This window comes from Pseudophryne corroboree, chromosome 3 (assembly GCF_028390025.1).
Source record: "Pseudophryne corroboree isolate aPseCor3 chromosome 3, aPseCor3.hap2, whole genome shotgun sequence".
Classification (NCBI taxonomy): Eukaryota; Metazoa; Chordata; class Amphibia; order Anura; family Myobatrachidae; genus Pseudophryne; species Pseudophryne corroboree.
Genome location: NC_086446.1, coordinates 300,988,529 through 301,004,793, shown reverse-complemented (window position 1 = coordinate 301,004,793; position 16,265 = coordinate 300,988,529). Strand labels below are relative to the sequence as shown.

General features: G+C 48.3%; 1 protein-coding gene across 8 annotated transcripts in view; it reads left to right on the top strand.

Annotated features, from left to right (window-relative positions):
* Positions 1-16,265, top strand: part of LOC135055371 (protein FAM217B-like) — a 180,755-nt gene that overhangs the window by 64,768 nt on the left and 99,722 nt on the right. The window contains exon 2 of one of the 8 annotated variants that reach the window (XM_063959349.1): positions 2,288-2,323. The exons of the other annotated variants lie outside the window; for them this stretch is intronic. The gene's annotated coding sequence lies outside the window, so the exon portion shown is untranslated. The remainder of the gene's footprint in view (positions 1-2,287; positions 2,324-16,265) is intronic. 8 annotated transcript variants of the gene reach the window in all.

Here is a 16,265-nt window from a genome sequence, read left to right as displayed (position 1 = left end):
GGCATTATCTGTCCAGCTAGTGGAGCCCGATGCTGGTGTAAAAAATACGGGGGACCCCTACTCTTTTTGTCCTCCGTATTTTTTGCACCAGCACCAGGCGCAGAGCCCGGTGCTGGTTTTAAAAATACGGGGGATCCCTGCCCAATTTTTCCCCGCATTTTTAGAACCAGGACCAGCTCGAAGAGCCCGAGGCTGGTTATGCTTTGAAGGGGGGACCCCACGCCATTTTTTTTACGGGTTTTTCCTGGTTTTTTTAAATCGCGGTAAAATCCGGCAAATCGGCCGTTTTTCGCCCGCGGAACTGTCGAATCCGTTTTTCATTGAATATGGTGAATTCCGGCAGCCACCTGCCGGAATTCACCTGTCGAATTGTGTCGAATTAAAAAACGGCGATAATTTGCCGCGATTCGCCGTGAATTGCATATACCCGTATATCACACTACTGAGTATTGCACTGGACTGAGGATGTTCTTAGGTGTAATACAGCATAAGTCTCACCATGCACTGGTGCTGCGGTGGGTTGGCTGATGTATCAGGTACGGTCCCAGGCTCAAATGCTCAGCACCACCGCAGACTGCTTTTCCAGACCATCCAATCGAACTCCTCCTTCGTCCCCAAAAGCACAATGTCCAAACGACGCTGTTCGGTGTCAAGCACCTTTTTCAAGCATGTGACTTCCAGCGGAAGTGAGCTGGAAGCAGTGTAATTAGCAGTCAATTAGGATTAATTTAGTAGGGTTTATAAACCGGACTGAGGATCACACTATCCAGTCTTGAAAAAGGTGCTTGACACACCGAAACGCGTCGTTTGGACATTTTGCTTTTGGGGACGAACCATATACAAAAAGCTGCAGAATGGGAGTGTCTGGCTCAGTGAGAATCTGCAGTGTTCATAATTGCATGTATTCGTTGGTCCTCCCCTTCACACTACCATCTTTAATATCAAACAGCCCTGGTTTTCATCCAGGTCCGGTGCTGCAGTTTAAAAACGTAGCCTGGGGGAAAACAGCATCATGGAGCAGCCTGGGAACTGTGCTAGATAGTAGTAGAGCTCTAAGTAAAAGGTACATTTAAAAATAGACCTCACAATCAGGAAAACGTGTATAAAGGCCTCTTTATTGTTATATATTTGCATATCCAAGAAAAATGTGACTAAAAAAGTTGTTAATTACAAAAAGTTAAAAAAAAATACAGATTATATCGAAATTGGAAAAGGTACAAATGTTGTGCTCAGACATATCTGCTAAAGAAACGATTCCATTAATTTTTAAAACAAACTTTTTTGTGTTCTTATTTTATTTTAAGTTTTATAAATTATCATTAAACTTTATTTCAATTATAATTCTAAAACCATAAGTATTTGCCAGAAAATCAGTTTATACCGACACAGATAATACATTGCATAAATGTTTAGCAGAAAAAAATTCTGAAAACAATTCAAGCCGAGATTGGGTTTGACACTCTCACAATGCAATTCATTTTAAGAGGAAAACCTTGCTCATCTTCCTCTCCCGCCACTCCACTTCTGCCACTCCCCTTCAACAAAATCTACAGTGGCTTCCTTTCCCCTACGGAATCCTCTTCAAACTCCTCACCCTCACATACAAGGCCATCTCTAATTCCACTGCTCCCTACATCTCCAACCTCCTCTCCCTTCATACTCCCTCCCGCCCACTACAGTCGGCCGATGACCGCCGCCTCACCTCTGCCTTGGTCACTGCTTCCCATGCACGAGTTCAAGATTTTCCTCGTGCTGCACCCCTTCAGTGGAACGCGCTCCCCCGCTCCATTAGACTCTCCCCAACATTGCAAAGCTTCAAACGGGCACTGAAAACCCACCTATTCATCAAAGCGTACCCTTCCGATGCATAACCTAGTCCTTAGGTTGCTACTCCATCCCCCTGCCCTATGCACTGAACATCTCTGCTTTGCCTGCATACTGCCATCAGGCTTACTCCTGCTTGCTTGCACCTCATGTCATCTGTCGCCCCTCCCCACTAGATTCTTAGCTCTTCAGAGTAGGGCCCTCTTTCTTCTTGTTGTCTAAGCCCTCTTCTCTACACATTTCACTCAGCAACCATCTTTACCTGCTTTTTCTCCTACTGGTAAAGGCTCCTCTCTATCTATGAATACCAGCCCCAAGTAGTACGATGATTACTCCCTCGCTACTTACATCTAAGTTGTATTATGTTTTGAGAATTGTGGTGCTCTTTGTTACCTGTACTCTGTTTTTGTTATTTATTTACTGTAATGCTAAATTTTGTCTCCCTGTACTGTCCTTTGTACAGCACTGTGAAACACTTGTGGCACCCTATAAATAAAAGGTAATAATAATAATAACTCATGATATTGTAGCAAACGAGGGTCGAACAGAACCTCACTGCTAATTAAATCTTCCCAATGTATTACTTACTGTATTTACATAGGACACAATTTACAGTACTGACAAACACTGTATTCTTCTGTGTAACACAAAGCTGAGGCAATAACATTTGCTTTGTACAGTATGTACTCAGTTGGAGCATGTTCTATATTAGGTAAAAAGCTTTATTCATTGTATGGCGATTACAGCTATAGTACTGGATTTCATTAAAATAATTACAATACCATCAGTACAAGCTGTATACTTCCACGTGTGAAAAGCTTTGTTTTGAATAGGCTAGTGATATCTTGGCACCTTCTCCACTGCTTTAAACCAGGTGTTTATGCACTATTTTCATCCATGTCATACAGTGTTTTGGTTAGTGATGAGCGGGTTCGGATCCTCGGGATCCGAACTTCACCCATTTCTCTGACGTCCTAGTGGATGCTGGGAACTCCGTAAGGACCATGGGGAATAGCGGCTCCGCAGGAGACTGGGCACAAAAGTAAAAGCTTTATGACTAGCTGGTGTGCACTGGCTCCTCCCCCTATGACCCTCCTCCAAGCCTCAGTTAGATTTTTGTGCCCGGCCGAGAAGGGTGCATGCTAGGTAGCTCTCCTGAGCTGCTTAGAGTAAAAGTTTAAATAGATTTTTTATTTTCAGTGAGACCTGCTGGCAACAGGCTCACTGCATCGTGGGACTAAGGGGAGAAGAAGCGAACTCACCTGCTTGCAGAGTGGATTGGGCTTCTTGGCTACTGGACATTAGCTCCAGAGGGACTATCACAGGCTCAGCTTGGATGGGTCCCGGAGCCGCGCCGCCGGCCCCCTTACAGAGCCAGAAGAGCGAAGAGGTCCGGAAAAATCGGCGGCAGAAGACGTTCCTGTCTTCAATAAGGTAGCGCACAGCACTGCAGCTGTGCGCCATTGCTCTCAGCACACTTCACACTCCGGTCACTGAGGGTGCAGGGCGCTGGGGGGGAGCGCCCTGAGACGCAATAAAACACGTTTTAAACCTTATATGGCTAAAGAAATGCATCACATATAGCTCCTGGGCTATATGGATGCATTTAACCCCTGCCAGTTTTCCTAAAAAAAGCGGGAGAAAAGGCCGCCGAAAAGGGGGCGGAGCCTATCTCCTCAGCACGCAAGCGCCATTTTCCCTCACAGCTCCGCTGGAAGGACGGCTCCCTGTCTCTCCCCTGCAGTCCTGCTACAGAATCAGGGTAAAACAAGAGAGGGGGGGGCACTAATTGGCAGATAATACAAATACAGCAGCTATAGAAGGGAGAAACACTTATATAAGGTTATCCCTGTATATATATAGCGCTCTGGTGTGTGCTGGCAAACTCTCCCTCTGTCTCCCCAAAGGGCTCGTGGGGTCCTGTCCTCTATCAGAGCATTCCCTGTGTGTGTGCTGTGTGTCGGTACGATTGTGTCGACATGTATGAGGAGGAAAATGATGTGGAGGCGGAGCAATTGCCTGTAATAGTGATGTCACCCCCTAGGGAGTCGACACCTGACTGGATGGTCGTATGGAAGGAATTACGTGACAGTGTCAGCACTTTGCAAAAAACTGTTGACGATATGAGACAGCCGGCAAATCAGTTAGTGCCTGTCCAGGCGTCTCAAACACCGTCAGGGGCTCTAAAGCGCCCGTTACCTCAGATGGTCGACACAGACCCAGACACGGATACTGACTCCAGCGTCGACGGTGACGAGACAAACGTAATGTCCAGTAGGGCCACACGTTACATGATCACGGCAATGAAGGAGGCTTTGAACTTTTCTGATACTACAAGTACCACAAAAAGGGGTATTATGTGGGGTGTGAAAAAACTACCCATAGTTTTTCCTGAATCAGATGAATTAAATGAGGTGTGTGACAAAGCGTGGGTTTCCCCCGATAAAAAACTGCTGATTTCTAATAAATTATTGGCATTATACCCTTTCCCGCCAGAGGTTAGGGCGCGTTGGGAAACACCCCCTAGGGTAGATAAGGCGCTCACACGCTTATCAAAACAAGTGGCGTTGCCGTCTCCTGATACGGCCGCCCTCAAGGAACCAGCTGATAGAAAGCTGGAAAATATCCTAAAGGGTATATACACACATACTGGTGTTATACTACGACCAGCAATCGCCTCAGCCTGGATGTGCAGCGCTGGAGTGGCTTGGTCGGATTCCCTGACTGAAAATATTGATACCCTGGATAGGGACAGTATATTATTGACTATAGAGCATTTAAACCTTTCGTCCCCATAAGGGCAAGCGGGCAAAAGGCCACTCATTTCTGCCCCGGGGCAGAGGAAGGGGAAAAAGACTGCAGCAGGCAGCCTCTTCCCAGGATCAGAAGCCCTCCCCCGCTTCTGCCAAGTCTTCAGCATGACGCTGGGGCTTTACAAGCGGACTCAGGCACGGTGGGGGCCCGTCTCAAAAATTTCAACGCGCAGTGGGCTCACTTGCAAGTGGACCCCTGGATCCTGCAGGTAGTATCACAAGGGTACAAATTGGAATTCGAGACGTCTCCCCCTCGCCGGTTCCTGAAGTCTGCTCTACCAACGTCTCCCTCCGACAGGGAGGCAGTATTGGAAGCTATTCACAAGCTGTATTCCCAGCAGGTGATAATCAAGGTACCCCTCCTACAACAGGGAAAGGGGTATTACTCCACGCTGTTTGTGGTACCGAAGCCGGACGGCTCGGTGAGACCGATTTTAAATCTGAAATCATTGAACACTTACATAAAAAGGTTCAAATTCAAGATGGAGTCACTCAGAGCAGTGATAGCGAACCTGGAAGAAGGGGACTATATGGTGTCTCTGGACATCAAGGATGCTTATCTCCATGTCCCAATCTACCCTTCTCACCAAGGGTACCTCAGGTTTGTGGTACAAAACTGTCATTATCAGTTTCAGACGCTGCCGTTTGGATTGTCCACGGCACCACGGGTCTTTACCAAGGTAATGGCCGAAATGATGATTCTTCTTCAAAGAAAAGGCGTCTTAATTATCCCTTACTTGGACGATCTCCTGATAAGGGCAAGGTCCAGGGAACAGTTAGAGGTCGGAGTAGCACTATCTCAGGTAGTGCTACGTCAGCACGGGTGGATTCTAAATATTCCAAAATCGCAGCTGATTCCAACAACACGTCTACTGTTCCTAGGGATGATTCTGGACACAGTCCAGAAAAAGATGTTTCTCCCGGAGGAGAAGGCCAGGGAGTTATCCGAGCTAGTCAGGAACCTCCTGAAACCAGGACAAGTGTCAGTGCATCAATGCACAAGGGTCCTGGGAAAGATGGTGGCTTCTTACGAAGCGATTCCATTCGGAAGATTCCATGCAAGAACTTTTCAGTGGGATCTGCTGGACAAATGGTCCGGATCGCATCTTCAGATGCATCAGCGGATAACCCTATCTCCAAGGACAAGGGTGTCTCCTGTGGTGGTTGCAGAGTGCTCATCTTCTAGAGCAGCATTTTTCAACCACTGTGCCGTGGCACACTTGTGTGCCCTGAGCAGTCTCCAGGTGTGCCGCCATAGAATCACAACCAGGCCCGTCAGTGTTTTGCCACTACTGAGGCCCTGGAACGATCAATACTGGTGGGTTTAGTGGTTGCAGAGCAAGTTCTAATTTTGGGCCCGGGCAGTGTTGGTCTCTTCTGGCTTTCTCAGAAGTGGCTCACGCATTACCTATGGAGAAGCTGCGACATGACATTCTAGGACACGCAACTGCACCATGCATCACCATTATATGTGAGTGTGCCTTGGCAATATTTAAATCTTGTTCAGTGTGCCACGAGTTGTAAAAGGTTGAAAATGTCTGTTCTAGAGGGCCGCAGATTCGGCATTCAGGACTGGATTCTGGTGACCACGGATGCCAGCCTGAGAGGCTGGGGAGCAGTCACACAGGGAAGAAATTTCCAGGGCTTGTGGTCAAGCATGGAAACGTCTCTTCACATAAATATCCTGGAACTAAGGGCAATTTACAATGCCCTAAGTCAAGCAAGGCCTCTGCTTCAGGGTCAGTCGGTATTGATCCAATCGGACAACATCACGGCAGTCGCCCACGTAAACAGACAGGGCGGCACAAGAAGCAGGAGGGCAATGGCAGAAGCTGCAAGAATTCTTCGCTGGGCGGAAAATTATGTGACAGCACTGTCAGCGGTGTTCATTCCGGGAGTGGACAACTGGGAAGCAGACTTCCTCAGCAGACACGACCTCCACCCGGGGGAGTGGGGACTTCACCCAGAAGTCTTCCACGTGATTGTAAACCGTTGGGAAAAACCAAAGGTGGACATGATGGCGTCTCGTCTCAACAAGAAACTAGACAGATATTGCGCCAGGTCAAGGGACCCTCAGGCGATAGCGGTGGACGCTCTGGTAACACCGTGGGTGTACCAGTCAGTGTATGTGTTCCCTCCTCTGCCTCTCATACCCAAAGTATTGAGAATCATAAGAAGGAGAGGAGTAAGAACTATACTCGTGGCTCCGGATTGGCCAAGGAGGACTTGGTACCCGGAACTTCAAGAGATGCTCACGGAGGACCCGTGGCCTCTACCTCTAAGAAAGGACCTGCTCCAGCAGGGACCTTGTCTGTTCCAAGACTTACCGCGGCTGCGTTTGACGGCATGGAGGTTGAACGCCGGATCCTGAAGGAAAAAGGCATTCCAGATGAAGTCATCCCTACCCTGATCAAGGCCAGGAAGGATGTAACCGCAAAACATTATCACCGCATTTGGCGAAAATATGTTGCGTGGTGTGAGGCCAAGAAGGCCCCTACAGAGGAATTTCAACTGGGTCGTTTCCTGCATTTCCTGCAAACAGGACTATCTATGGGCCTAAAATTAGGGTCCATTAAGGTTCAAATTTCGGCCCTGTCAATATTCTTCCAAAAAGAACTGGCTTCAGTGCCTGAAGTTCAGACGTTTGTCAAAGGGGTACTGCATATACAGCCTCCTTTTGTGCCTCCAGTGGCACCTTGGGATCTCAATGTAGTGTTGAGTCTCCTAAAGTCACATTGGTTTGAACCACTCACCACTGTGGAATTAAAATATCTCACATGGAAAGTGGTCATGCTGTTAGCCCTGGCTTCAGCCAGGCGTGTCTCAGAATTGGCGGCTTTATCATATAAAAGCCCTTACCTAATTTTTCATTCAGACAGGGCAGAACTGAGGACTCGCCCTCATCTTCTCCCTAAGGTGGTTTCAGCGTTTCACATGAACCAGCCTATTGTGGTGCCTGCGGCTACTAGGGACTTGGAGGACTCCAAGTTGCTGGACGTAGTCAGGGCCCTGAAAATATATGTTTCCAGGACGGCTGGAGTCAGAAAATCTGACTCGCTGTTTATCCTGTATGCACCCAACAAGCAGGGTGCTCCTGCTTCTAAGCAGACGATTGCTCGTTGGATTTGTAGTACGATTCAGCTTGCACATTCTGTGGCAGGCCTGCCACAGCCAAAATCTGTAAAAGCCCATTCCACAAGGAAGGTGGGCTCATCTTGGGCGGCTGCCCGAGGGGTCTCGGCTTTACAACTTTGCCGAGCAGCTACTTGGTCAGGGGCAAACACGTTTGCTAAATTTTACAAATTCGATACCCTGGCTGAGGAGGACCTGGAGTTCTCTCATTCGGTGCTGCAGAGTCATCCGCACTCTCCCGCCCGTTTGGGAGCTTTGGTATAATCCCCATGGTCCTTACGGAGTTCCCAGCATCCACTAGGACGTCAGAGAAAATAAGAATTTACTTACCGATAATTCTATTTCTCATAGTCCGTAGTGGATGCTGGGCGCCCATCCCAAGTGCGGATTGTCTGCAATACTTGTATATAGTTATTGTTACAAAAATCGGGTTGTTTATTGTTGTGAGCCATCTTTTCAGAGGCTCCTACGTTTATCATACTGTTAACTGGGTTCAGATCACAAGTTTTACGGTGTGATTTTGTGGCTGGTATGAGTCTTACCCGGGATTCAAGATCCTTCCTTATTATGTACGCTCGTCCGGGCACAGTATCCTAACTGAGGCTTGGAGGAGGGTCATAGGGGGAGGAGCCAGTGCACACCAGCTAGTCATAAAGCTTTTACTTTTGTGCCCAGTCTCCTGCGGAGCCGCTATTCCCCATGGTCCTGACGGAGTTCCCAGCATCCACTACGGACTATGAGAAATAGAATTATCGGTAAGTAAATTCTTATTTTTACACGGTTGCGAGGCAGACTCGGATCCTCCCGCCTTGCTCGGTTAACCCGAGCGCGCCCGAACGTCATCATCCCGCGGTCGGATTCTCGCGAGATTCGTATTCTATATAAGGAGCCGCGCGTCGCCGCCATTTTTCACTCGTGCATTGGAGATGATCGTGAGAGGACGTGGCTGGCGTCCTCTCAGTTTCTATGTTCAGTGGGCTGCAAATTGTGCTGCAAATATCTGTGCTCAGTGTGCTGCAAGTGCAAATATCTGTGTTCTCTGCCTGAAAAACCCTCCATATCAGACTGTGCTCAGTGTGCTGCAAATATCTGTGCTCAGTGTGCTAATTGCTTTATTGTGGGGACTAGGGACCAGCAGTATTATATAGTAGGAGGACAGTGCAGAGTTTTGCTGACCAGTGACCACCAGTATTATACGTTCTCTGCCTGAAAAACGCTCCATATCTGTATTGCATTGTAGTATATAGTAGGAGGACAGTGCAGAATTTTGCTGACCACCAGTATAACTATATATATATAGCAGTACGGTACAGTAGTCCACTGCTCTACCTACCTCTGTGTCGTCAAGTATACTATCCATCCATACCTCTGGTGCATTTCAGTTTTGCACAGCTTGCTGACCACCAGTATATAATATATAGCAGTACGGTACAGTAGGCCACTGCTCTACCTACCTCTGTGTCGTCAAGTATACTATCCATCCATACCTGTGTTGCATTTCAGTTTTGCACAGTTTGCTGACCACCAGTATTTACTATATAGCAGTACGGTGCAGTAGGCCACTGCTCTACCTACCTCTGTATCGTCAAGTATACTATCCATCTATACCTGTGGTGCATTTCAGTTTTGCACAGTTTGCTGACCACCAGTATATAATATATAGCAGTACGGTATAGTAGGCCACTGCTCTACCTACCTCTGTGTCGTCAAGTATACTATCCATCCATACCTGTGGTGCATTTCAGTTTTGCACAGTTTGCTGACCACCAGTATATACTATATAGCAGTACGGTACAGTAGGCCACTGCTCTACCTACCTCTGTGTCGTCAAGTATACTATCCATCCATACCTGTGGTGCATTTCAGTTTTGCACAGTTTGCTGACCACCAGTATATAATATATAGCAGTACGGTATAGTAGGCCACTGCTCTACCTACCTCTGTGTCGTCAAGTATACTATCCATCCATACCTGTGGTGCATTTCAGTTTTCTCTAACGTCCTAAGTGGATGCTGGGGACTCCGTAAGGACCATGGGGAATAGCGGCTCCGCAGGAGACTGGGCACATCTAAAGAAAGCTTTAGGACTATCTGGTGTGCACTGGCTCCTCCCCCTATGACCCTCCTCCAAGCCTCAGTTAGATCTCTGTGCCCGAACGAGAAGGGTGCACACTAGGGGCTCTCCTGAGCTTCTTAGTGAAAGTTTTAGTTTAGGTTTTTTATTTTCAGTGAGACCTGCTGGCAACAGGCTCACTGCATCGAGGGACTAAGGGGAGAAGAAGCGAACTCACCTGCGTGCAGAGTGGATTGGGCTTCTTAGGCTACTGGACATTAGCTCCAGAGGGACGATCACAGGCCCAGCCATGGATGGGTCCCAGAGCCGCGCCGCCGGCCCCCTTACAGAGCCAGAAGACAGAAGAGGTCCGGAAAATCGGCGGCAGAAGACATCCTGTCTTCACCAAGGTAGTGCACAGCACTGCAGCTGTGCGCCATTGCTCCTCAGCACACTTCACACTTCGGTCACTGAGGGTGCAGGGCGCTAGGGGGGGGCGCCCTGAGCAGCAATAAAAACACCTTGGCTGGCGAAAATACATCACATATAGCCCCCAGGGCTATATGGATGAATTTTAACCCCTGCCAGAATCCATAAAAAAGCAGGAGAAAAGTCCGCGAAAAAGGGGCGGAGCCTATCTCCTCAGCACACTGGCGCCATTTTCCCTCACAGCTCAGTTGGAGGGAAGCTCCCCTTGCTCTCCCCTGCAGTCACTACACTACAGAAAGGGTTAAAAAAGAGAGGGGGGCACTAATTAGGCGCAGTATTAACAATACAGCAGCTATAAGGGGAAAAACACTTATATAAAGTTATCCCTGTATATATATAGCGCTTTGGTGTGTGCTGGCAAACTCTCCCTCTGTCTCCCCAAAGGGCTAGTGGGGTCCTGTCCTCTATCAGAGCATTCCCTGTGTGTGTGCTGTATGTCGGTACGTTTGTGTCGACATGTATGAGGAGAAAAATGATGTGGAGACGGAGCAGATTGCCTGTAATAGTGATGTCACCCCCTAGGGGGTCGACACCTGAGTGGATGAACTGTTGGAAGGAATTACGTGACAGTGTCAGCTCTGTATAAAAGACAGTGGTTGACATGAGACAGCCGGCTACTCAGCTTGTGCCTGTCCAGACGTCTCATAGGCCGTCAGGGGCTCTAAAGCGCCCGTTACCTCAGATGGCAGATATAGACGCCGACACGGATACTTACTCCAGTGTCGACAGTGAAGAGACAAATGTGACTTCCAGTAGGGCCACACGTTACATGATTGAGGCAATGAAAAATGTTTTACACATTTCTGATAATACGAGTACCACCAAAAAGGGGTATTATGTTCGGTGAGGAAAAACTACCTGTAGTTTTCCTGAATCTGAGAAATTAAATGAGGTGTGTGATGATGCGTGGTTTTCCCCCGATAACAACTGATAATTTCTAAAATGTTATTGGCATTATATCCTTTCCCGCCAGAGGTTAGGGTGCGTTGGGAAACAACCCCTAGGGTGGATAAAGCGCTCACATGCTTGTAAGGGCTCTACCCTCTCCTGAGATGGCCGCCCTTAAGGATCCTGCTGATAGAAAGCAGGAGGGTATCCTAAAATGTATTTACACACATACTGGTGTTATACTGCGACCAGCAATCGCCTCAGCCTGGATGTGCAGTGCTGGGTTGGCGTGGTCGGATTCCCTGACTGAAAATATTGATACCCTAGATAGGGACAGTATATTTTTGCCTATAGAGCATTTAAAAGATGCATTTCTATATATGCGTGATGCACAGCGGAATATTTGCCGACTGGCATCAAGTCTAAGTGCGTTGTCCATTTCTACCAGTAGAGGGTTATGGACACGTCAGTGGTCAGGTGATGCGTATTCCAAACGGCATTTGGAAGTATTGCCTTAATAAGGGGAGGAGTTATTTGGGGTCGGTCTTTCAGACCTGGTGGCCACGGCAACAGCTGGGAAATCCACGTTTGTACCCCAGGTCGCCTCTCAACATGAGAAGACGCCGTATTATCAGGCGCAGTCTTTTCGTGGACAAGCGGGCAAAATGTTCCTCATTTCTGCCCCGTGACAGAGGGAGAGGAAAAAGGCTGCAGAAATCAGCCAGTTCCCAGGAACAGAAACCCTCTCCCGCCTCTGCCAAGCCCTCAGTATGACGCTGGGGCTTTACAAGCAGAATCAGGCACGGTGGGGGGCCCGTCTCAATGAATTTCAGCGCGCAGTGGGCTCACTCGCAAGTAGACCCCTGGATCCTTCAGGTGATATCTCAGGGGTACAAATTAGAATTCGAGACGTCTCCCCCTCGCCGTTTTCCTAAAGTCGGCTTTACCGATGTCTCCTTCTGACAGGGAGACAGTTTTGGAAGCCATTCACAAGCTGTATTCCCAGCAGGTGATAATCAAGGTACCCCTCCTGCAACAGGGAACGGGGTATTATTCCACACTGTTGTGGTACCGAAGCCGGACGGCTCGGTGAGACCGATTCTAAATCTAAAATCTTTGAACACTTACATACAGAGGTTCAAATTCAAGATTGAGTCACTCAGAGCAGTGATTGCGAACCTGGAAGAAGGGGACTACATGATGTCTCGGGACATCAAGGATGCTTACCTTCATGTCAAAATTTACCCTTCTCACCAAGGGTACCTCAGGTTTATGGTACAGAACTGTCACTATCAGTTCAGACGCTGCCGTATGGATGGTCCACGGCACCCCGGGTCTTTACCAAGGTAATGGCCGAAATGATGATATTCCTTCGAAGGAAGGGAATTTTAGTTATCCCTTACTTGGGCGATTCCCTGATAAGGGTAAGATCCAGGGAACAGTTGGATGTCGGTGTAGCACTATCTCAGGTAGTGTTGCGGCAGCACGATTGGATTCTCAATATTCCAAAATCGCAGCTGGTTCCGACGACTTGTCTTCGGTTCCTAGGGATGATCCTGGACACAGTCCAGAAAAAGGTGTTTCTCCCGGAGGGGAAAGACAGGGAGTTATCCGAGCTAGTCAGGAACCTCCTAAAACCGAGCCAAGTCTCAGTGCATCAATGCACAAGGGTTCTGGGTAAAATGGTGGCTTCCTACGAAGCAATCCCATTCGGCAGATTCCACGCAAGAACTTTCCAGTGGGACCTGCTGGACAAATGGTCCGGGTCGCATCTTCAGATGCATCAGCGGATAACCCTGTCACCAAGGACAAGGGTGTCCCTCCTGTGGTGGTTGCAGAGTGCTCATCTTCTAGAGGGCCGCAGATTCGGCATTCAGGACTGGGTCCTGGTGACCACGGATGCCAGCCTGCGAGGCTGGGGAGCAGTCACACAGGGAAGGAATATCCAGGGCTTATGGTCAAGCCTGGAGACATCACTTCACATAAATATCCTGAAGCTAAGGGCCATTTACAATGCTCTAAGCTTAGCAAGACCTCTGCTTCAAGGTCAGCCGGTGTTGATCCAGTCGGACAACATCACGGCAGTCACCCACGTAAACAGACAGGGTGGCACAAGAAGCAGGAGGGCAATGGCAGAAGCTGCAAGGATTCTCCGCTGGGCGGAAAATCATGTGATAGCACTGTCAGCAGTATTCATTCCGGGAGTGGACAACTGGGAAGCAGACTTCCTCAGCACGACCTCCACCCGGGAGAGTGGGGACTTCACCCAGAAGTCTTCCACATGATTATAAACCGTTGGGAAAAACTCGACAGGTATTGCGCCAGGTCAAGGGACCCTCAGGCAATAGCTGTAGACGCTCTGGTAACACCGTGGGTGTACCAGTCAGTGTATGTGTTCCCTCCTCTGCCTCTCATACCCAAGGTACTGAGATTGATAAGATGGAGAGGAGTAAGCACTATATTCGTGGCTCCGGATTGGCCAAGAAGGACTTGGTAACCGGAACTTCAAGAGATGCTCACGGAGGATCCGTGGCCTCTACCTCTAAGAAGGGACCTGCTCCAACAAGGACCCTGTCTGTTCCAAGACTTACCGCGGCTGCGTTTGACGGCATGGCGGTTGAACGCCGGATCCTGAAGGAAAAAAGGCATTCCGGATGAAGTCATCCCTATCCTGATCAAAGCCAGGAAGGATGTAACCGCAAAACATTATCACCGCATTTGGCGAAAATATGTTGCGTGGTGCGAGGCCAGTAAGGCCCGACGGAGGAAATTCAACTGGGTCGATTCCTACATTTCCTGCAAACAGGAGTGTCTATGGGCCTGAAATTGGGGTCCATTAAGGTTCAAATTTCGGCCCTGTCAATTTTCTTCCAAAAAGAACTAGCTTCAGTCCCTGAAGTTCAGACGTTTGTAAAAGGGGTACTGCATATACAGCCTCCTTTTGTGCCTCCAGTGGCACTTTGGGATCTCAATGTAGTTTTTTGGGTTCCAAAAGTGACATTGGTTTGAACCACTTAAATCTGTGGAGTTAAAATATCTCACATGGAAAGTGGTCATGCTGTTGGCCCTGGCCTGGGCCAGGCGCGTGTCAGAATTGGCGGCTTTATCCTGTAAAAGCCCTTATCTGATTTTCCATTCGGACAGGGCGGAATTGAGGACTCGTCCTCAGTTTCTCCCTAAGGTGGTTTCAGCGTTTCACCTGAACCAACCTATTGTGGTGCCTGCGGCTACTAGGGACTTGGAGGACTCCAAGTTGCTAGACGTTGTCAGGGCCCTGAAAATATATGTTTCCAGGACGGCTGGAGTCAGAAAATCTGACTCGCTGTTTATCCTGTATGCACCCAACAAGCTGGGTGCTCCTGCTTCTAAGCAGACTATTGCTCGTTGGATTTGTAGTACAATTCAGCTTGCACATTCTGTGGCAGGCCTGCCACAGCCAAAAATCTGTAAATGCCCACTCCACAAGGAAGGTGGGCTCATCTTGGGCGGCTGCCCGAGGGGTCTCGGCTTTACAACTTTGCCGAGCAGCTACTTGGTCAGGAGCAAATACGTTTGTAAAATTCTACAAAATTGATACCCTGGCTGAGGAGGACCTGGAGTTCTCTCAATTGGTGCTGCAGAGTCATCCGCACTCTCCCGCCCGTTTGGGAGCTTTGGTATAATCCCCATGGTCCTTACGGAGTCCCCAGCATCCACTTAGGACGTTAGAGAAAATAAGAATTTACTTACCGATAATTCTATTTCTCGTAGTCCGTAGTGGATGCTGGGCGCCCATCCCAAGTGCGGATTGTCTGCAATACTGGTACATAGTTATTGTTACCAAAAAATCGGGTTATTGCTGTAGTGAGCCATCTTTTCTAGAGGCTCCTCTGTTATCATGCTGTTAACTGGGTTCAGATCACAAGTTGTACAGTGTGATTGGTGTGGCTGGTATGAGTCTTACCCGGGATTCAAAATCCTTCCTTATTGTGTACGCTCGTCCGGGCACAGTATCCTAACTGAGGCTTGGAGGAGGGTCATAGGGGGAGGAGCCAGTGCACACCAGATAGTCCTAAAGCTTTCTTTAGATGTGCCCAGTCTCCTGCGGAGCCGCTATTCCCCATGGTCCTTACGGAGTCCCCAGCATCCACTACGGACTACGAGAAATAGAATTATCGGTAAGTAAATTCTTATTTTTTTTTTTATTCAATACTTTTTTATTAGTTTTCTGTTTAACATTAAACATAGTACAAAAAAAAAAACAAGAAAAAAAAAAAAACAACACAACCCACATTGGATCCCCAGCCCAGGGAATGCGCAGATTCCCCTGTCCATTAGGGACCAATTATCATAGTTATCGTAGGAAACCGGTGCAGGCCTAAATTCCGAAACATAAGTTGTAAGTTAGAATCAATATTGCATGCTAACAAGGCGCGTATAGATCAATGAAAGCTGTACACAGATATCTATGGCAGCGCAACATATATTTGAGCTAATTTCATAGCTAAAGCAATGGCATGGGAACGGGAATGGCTGACCGTGGGCGCAGGGGATAACACAGAGAAAAAGAGACAGTGTACCCAATGCAGATCAAAAGTCACACACCCATTCTAATCCCCCGCAGCATATCTAGACGCCCCGGGTTCCAGAGAGCGGGGACTCAAGCCATCGACCCCACAAGTCCTGATATTTTTTCTCCGCTTTTCTAGCTAGGTATACATATTTCTCGTGAGAGGCCGTATCATTTACAAGGGAGACCCAGGATCGCAGTGTGGGTGCATCCTTGGCTAGCCAAAGCCTGGCGATACACACCTTGGCCAGGCCACACAAATTAATTACATATCGTTTGGCAGGGGGGTCCAGGGCATCCTCCTCCACAGCAGATAACACACATGTCGTCGGGGAGCATACAGACGAGGGAATACCCGTTGACACCAGGGCGTCAATAACACCCGACCAGAATACGGCAACCTTGGGGCATAGCCAGATAATGTGCCAAAAGTCCGCATCCAGACTATCGCACTTAGGACATCCAGAGGAGTGGGTACCCCCTATATGTCGCAAGCGCACCGGCGTCATATATACTCT